The 7,056-nt window shown below is 36.9% G+C and overlaps 1 pseudogene; it reads left to right on the forward strand.

Annotated features, from left to right (window-relative positions):
• Positions 1-1,112: 1,112 nt before the first annotated feature.
• On the forward strand, positions 1,113-2,035 carry LOC123457708 (annotated as a pseudogene).
• The last annotated feature ends 5,021 nt before the right edge of the window (positions 2,036-7,056 follow it).

The following is a 7,056-nucleotide window of genomic DNA, read 5'->3' on the forward strand; positions in this document are numbered from 1 at the left end:
TGAAGAAATATTTTTCTAATGATTGCATCATGACTATACAGGCATTATTTTCATTTATGATCACAATTATAAAAAATGAATTAAGAGTGAAATCTGTGCTGGAGAAATGGCGTAGAAGTAAAGACCCTTGCCTGCCAAGCCTAAGGAGCCAGGTTCAATTCTCCAGTACCTACGTAAGCCAGGTGCACAAGGTGGCACATGCAACTGGAATTCATTTGCAGTAGCTAGAAGCCCTGGTGTGCCCATTTTCTCACTCTCTATCTCTCTTTCTGTCTCAAGTAAATAAATAATTAAATAAAATATTAAGAAAGTGAAATCTCAACACTTTGAACATGTGCATAACATATAAAGCTAAATATTTTCTCACACACCTTTATCTCTCTCCCCTCCCCTGTCTCTCTCTGCCCTGGAATTCATTATGTAGTCTCAGGGTGGCCTCAAACTCATAGCAATCCTCCTACCTATGCTTCCCATGTGCTGGGATTAAAGGTGTGTGCCAGCCTGCCTGGCTACATTTCTCTTTTATAAAGAATAATTACTTATTTCACATCTCAAACCATTTCAAACTTTTAAGGAAATATGAAAATGTGTGCAAAGATTTTCAAGTACATCCCAAATTCTACCTTGCTTCCCCATCTACTGACAGATAAGGTTGTACTTGTGTCATTAAAAACTGCTCTTCCCCGACACAATCCATGCAGATGGCAGACATGGTTACAAGTTGTCTTTTTGCTCAAAAATTGGACATGGTTTCTTGTTGATTTTCAATATTTTACTTCAGGAAGCCACTAGAGAAGAAAAACTGACACTTGGAAGAGAAAACACTTCTTTGCTCCCCTGCAGATGGATGATCCTTCCCTGTTCTGAAAATTGTGCCTATTTTAAATGTTTTAATACTGTATTTCCAAAGCACTTACACTTTATTTTCAATAACTCCCTTAAGTAAACTTCTATTACTTTTTCGCAGTGTTAATAAATTTAAAAATATCACAATAATTTGCTTAATGATGTACCAATTTGTTGGTATTATTATAAAATGATTTGAGAAATATTTTGCTAATAATTGCAGATTCATATCAACAGAATTTCCTTTCACCTTCTCCATGTGAATCATGGAAAACCAGAGCTTTGAAACTGAGCTCATTCTCCTGGGACTTTCACAGAATCCAAATGTTCAAAAAATCATATTTGTTATATTTTTGTTTGTGTATATTGCAACTGTTGGGGGCAACATGATAATTGCAGTGACCATCGTCTGCAGCCCTGCACTGCTGGGCTCCCCCATGTACTTATTTTTGGCATTCTTGTCCTTTCTAGATGCATGCATTTCTTCTGTCATCACACCTAAGATGATCGTGGACTCTCTCTGTGAGAGGAAAATCATCTCCTTTGAGGGCTGCATGACACAACTCTTTGCTGAACATTTCTTTGCCACAGTGGAAGTGATCGTCCTCACGGTCATGGCCTACAACCGTTATGCAGCTATTTGCAAGCCCTTACACTACTCTTCCATCATGAACTGGGTTCTCTGTGGTTCACTGATGGGGGTCGCCTGGGCAGGGGGCTTCCTGCACTCCATCATACAAATCATCTTCACTTTGAAGCTGCCCTTCTGTGGGCCAATGTCATTGATCACTTCATGTGTGACTTGTTCCCATTGCTGGAGCTTGCCTGCACAGACACATCTTTGGCCTTTTGGTATTTGCCAACAGTGGGTCTATCTGCATCATAATCTTCTCCTTGTTTCCTATGTAGTCATCTTGTTCTCTCTGAGACACCAAAGTTCTGAAGGGCGATGGAAAGCTCTGTCCACCTACGGATCCCACATTGCTGTTGTGGTTTTGTTCTTTGTCCATGCATATTTATATATGCACGGCCTACATCTGCTTTCTCTTTTGAGAAAAAGGTGGCTGTATTTGATGCCATCCTCACTCCACTGCTCAAACCTATGATTTATACTTTCAGGAATAATGAAATGAAAAATGCCATGAGGAAAGTGTGGAAGAGATTGATGGTGGCTTCTGTTAAATCTTAAAATATTACAGTTACAAAATTTAATGAAAAAATAAATCAGTATTTACATAGAGAAGCATTTTGTGCTTTGTCCACTATCAGGACAAATGGGATGATTCTATAGAGAAAGCATTATTGTTAGGGAGTAAGAAAATTATGCTCACATGTTCACTATGAGTTGAGTACTCAATATTATCAAAAGAAAATTAAAGTGAATTCAGTTTTATGCTCTCACAAATCTAATGAAGTATTGGAAAAATACTTCATCTATGAGAATGCTGCACATTCACATTATTTTAATAAAGCCTTTATTAAGAAATAAATATATGGTAGAAATTTGGAGAAGAAATCTAGTCTTACTTAGTGAAACTAAGTGAAAATAAAATTCTGGGCTGGAGAAATGGCTTATTGGTTAAGGCACATGCCTGTGAAGCCTAAGCACCCAGGTTAGATTCTTCAGGTCCTACATAAGCCAGATGCACATGGTGGTACATGTGTCTGGAGTTCATTTGCAGTGGCTAGAGACCCTGGCATGCCCATTCTCACTCTTTCTCTCTATTTCACTCTCCTTCTCTGTCTTCAGTAAATAAATAAAGATAAATCTTTAAAAAAGAAAATGAAATAAATTTCTGTCTAACATTGTGATACATCATAGTGCAGAATTACAAAGAAAATTGCAGGTAGAATCTGAACTGTAAGTGTTCCTGTAGAATTTATTTTTAAGGTTCGACTTTAATTTATGGTATAGAATTTGAGTTGTCACCTGAAATTATTGGCAGAAAAAATATGACTAGTCATGGGGCTTGAGAGATTTTTTAGTGGTTAAGGCACTTGCCTGCAAAGCCTAAGGACCCAGGTTCCATTCCCCATCACTCATGTAGTACAGATGTACAAGTTGACACATGTGTTTGGAGTTCCTTTGCAGTGGCTGGAAGCTGTGGTGCATGCTCACTCTCTCTCTCCAATAAATAAATAAAATATTTTAAAAATATATAATTATCCTAATCTTATTCTGGATGAGTTTCTTATCAGCTATGGGTTCATATTCCATATAGAAATACCCATAGGCATCTTTTATTCTACAGCAATCAAATACACTTCTTAGATATCACTTTACTGGCAATACCATTCAAGGATGCTGATGTAACAAACTAGCTTTTCACACCCTAACACAGTGTGGTGGTTTCACTCAGGTGTTCTCATAAACTTAGGTATTCTGAATGCTAGGTTCCCAGTTGATGGTAACTTTGGAATTAGCACCTCTTGGAGGTACTGTATTGTTGGAGGTGGAGTTATGGGTATTTTAGCCAGTTTCCCCATGCCAGTGTTTGGCATACTCTCCGTTGCTATTGTGCACCTTATGTTGGTCAGGGGGTAAAATACACCCTCTGTTCATGCCATTGTTTTCCCTGCCATCATGGAGCTTCCTCTCAAGTCTGTAAGCCAAAATAAATCTCTTTTTCCCGAAAGCTACTCTTGGTTGGGTGATTCCTGCCAGCAATGCAAACCTGACTGCAACGCATGGGAAATAGAACCCAGAGAAGCAAAAGTTAAGAGTAGTAAATCCCTTGGGCTGGAGAGATGGCTTAGCGGTTAAACGCTTGCCTGTGAAGCCTAAGGACACCGGTTCGAGGCTCGGTTCCCCAGGTCCCACGTTAGCCAGATGCACAAGGGGGCGCACGCATCTTGAGTTTGTTTGCAGAGGCTGGAAGCCCTGGCGCGCCCATTCTCTCTCTCTCCCTCTATCTGTCCTTCTCTCTGTGTCTGTCGCTCTTATATAAATAAATAAATAAATAAATAAATAAATAAATAAATAAAGAGTAGTAAATCCCAATTTGCTCTATAATATTAATATTCTTGCCTTCGTATATCCAAATCAGAATAATGATATTCAAGTAATTATCAGTAGAGATCATTAATATTTAAACATATTTTATGTCAGTTTTGTAGTTATTTTTGTTAGTCTCAAGTTGTCAAGTGGCATCTTCAGGAAATTTATTTTAGGGAACCATACTTCTCCCCTCATAAACCAGCAGTACTAACAGGCCAACTGAATTTCATGGGCAAAAGAAAACTAAAAACTACTTCATTTCTCCTTAAATTTATATGCCAGCACCAACGTAGGTGAGCATGAAGCCTTTGCACGGGGCTTTGCTGAGCTACCAGAGGAAAACCTCTGAGGAGGGTCTGTGTCTAAATGGTATCTGTACAAATTGCTCGTGTTTCATCAGACTGGATGTACACCAAAGGCATGAATGTTTCCCTAGTGATTTCCACTTTTCCTTGTTTTCCATCATCTCTCTACTTCACAGCAGTGCTATGGCAGGGCGTTTGTAGATCAGAAGACAAACTCAGGTGCCTGTCTTGACTTCTACCTTGTCGTTTATTGTTCACTCCTGAATTTTCCAGGCCAGCTGGCCCACAAGCTTTGAGGGTTTCTCCTGTCTCTGCCTCACATCTTGCTGTAGGCACGTTGGAATTACAGAATAGAACTATTGCTTTAATTTCTATATGGGTTTAGGTAACTAAACTCAGATACCATGGGGCTGCTTCATATCCTTTCATTTTACATAGAGGTTCTGATTGACAAATAATTTATTCCTAAGAATTAGAAATAAAGATCTCAGACCGCTGAATCCATTCCTTTATGATACTATAAATTGAGATGTTTGAAACCAAAGAACAAAAGAAACATTATTCTGTCCACAATGGAGTAACCAATACAGATTTGTTTCTCCTCCTTTATACATAAAATTCAAACATATTTTGTTATTTTAATCTCCAGTATTTTATAGTAAATCATTATATCCAATAGAGGAATAAACAAATACTGAGAAGCATTTAACTAGTTTTCAATGCTACTAGTTTAAAGATTGGAATATTGCAAGGTTCTCTTGAAAAGAGTAGTTACTTTAATTTTCCATTTCATTTTCTATGTTGACTTTGGTTAAACATGGTGAAATGCATTCTAATGTTATTTTTTTGTATCTTAGGTAATATGACTATGGATGAGTGCTAAGTTGATGTATTGTATACACTGTAGACATTTCAGTAATTTTGAGGAACATATTGTAAGAAATTTCAGGAATAGAATGTAAAAATTAGGAAATTTAAATGTGTTGAATATCTAGAAAATTGCAATAAGAATCTGGTTCCTTACTTAATGAATGCAATGTTTCATAAGTTATATTTTGTGAAAGCATAAATTATATAAAATCAGTTCTTCACTCGAAATCTTGAAATGATTCACCTACCAAATTATATTTGTTCCTACCTTGGGTCATGGCTCTTTTGTACCCAATTCTGTCTCATCCCATAAGTAGGCTTCCATCTTTATCTGTTGGTTGAAATATTATTCTTGGGCTGAAGAGTAGTGTTCAAGGCACTAGCCTGTAAAGTTTAAGGAACCAGGCTGGATTCACCAGAACACGTGTAAGCCAGCTGCACAAGGTGGTGCATATATCTGAAGTTCATTTCCAGGGCTCACCCATTCTCTCTCACTCTCTCTCTCAACCTCCCTTTTTGAAAAAATATGGATTCAAAGATATTCACATAAGATGTGTAATATAAACAAGGAAATTAATCTTTAATGGAAATTGGAAGATACAAGATAATATGAGAAGTTAGCCAGACTCTAGATCATCCATAAAATTAAAAAACAAACAAACAAGGAACCCTCTTAGGCAGACTATGAAAACAAGAGTTGAAATGTAGATATATTTTCATTGGTAAAGGATAATATTTGGAGGTATAAAAACATGGCAAGAGCTTTGATTAAGATTAATTCCTCACCTCCAAGCAAAAGCCAATCAGAGTAATTTGATTAAATTTAGCTAGTTTTTGTAAACTATATGCCAAACAGATTTTTAGCTTATAATGAAGAACTTACCTCCTTCAAGGTGTCCAAGACTGACTGAACCACGTGCCTTTCTGTTGTTGCACTTAGGAACACTGTGTAAAATATACTAGGAGGGACTCACTGTGGTCCCCCGGAAACACAGACTGACCTGCAGGGCATACTGGATATGCTGTGGACATGCCACACTATTTTTGTTTGTTGGTTTTAATTTGTGTTTGCTTTTGAAAAGATTCCACTCTGTGTGGCTCTAGCTGTCTTCACACTTGCAATCTATGTTTTTAGCTTCCTGAGTGATGGGAATTCAGACATGTGCCACCATTATCAGACATTAATTTATGTCTTAGGGAAGATAGACAATTTTGAAGCATTTCCTCTCAAGTATATCATAGGATATATACATAATTAGATGTCTCTCTTCAGCTTTTGCATGATAATTTTCATGTTAGAAATGGAAAATAATTTTTTACAGTATTTGTAACTGAAATTCTAAGTAAGTTGCTTCACACATTTTACTGGCAAAATGTATAACCTCAGTTTGAGTGAAATATTCATTTGTTCTCATTGTGAAAATTATTGGAGCAAAAAAACCATAAATTCAGGTAGAAATTTAATAAATGTCAATATTATCAGTGGTAAATCTTAGAATCCTTTAAACAGCTTCGTACAGGCTTCTATTGAGATGCCACTTCTATGCGTCTATACAAGGAGAATGGACCCAAATTTAAGTAGTACTTCTCCTTAATTTTTCTAACTGCTGTTTTTTTCTCTTCTTATACCATTTCAAAAGAAATATTGGAAACATGAGAATATGATAAGCCATCATATAACAAAATCATGAGCATGCTTCTCAAGTATAATGGCTGAGATACTCATTGAGACTTCCAAAGCTTTCTAACCCTGTACTACCTTGAGAATTTCCACTATATTAAGAATATTTCTGATTTATCTTCCCTATAGGCCTGTGTTTGAAAGAAAGCTTTGTTACTAAAAATATAGAAATATTGTTGGAAATAGTTCTATTCAGGATCAGAACATGTCTTCAAACTCTGTTTTGATTTTATCAGTCAATAATAAGAAGTATAGTGATCAAGCTGGGCCTGGTGGCACACACCTTTAATCCCAGCACTTGGGACCCAGAGGTAGGGGGATTGCCGCAAGTTCAAGGCTACCCAGAGACTACATAG

Source organism: Jaculus jaculus, chromosome 1 (genome assembly GCF_020740685.1).
Source record: "Jaculus jaculus isolate mJacJac1 chromosome 1, mJacJac1.mat.Y.cur, whole genome shotgun sequence".
Classification (NCBI taxonomy): domain Eukaryota; kingdom Metazoa; phylum Chordata; class Mammalia; order Rodentia; family Dipodidae; genus Jaculus; species Jaculus jaculus.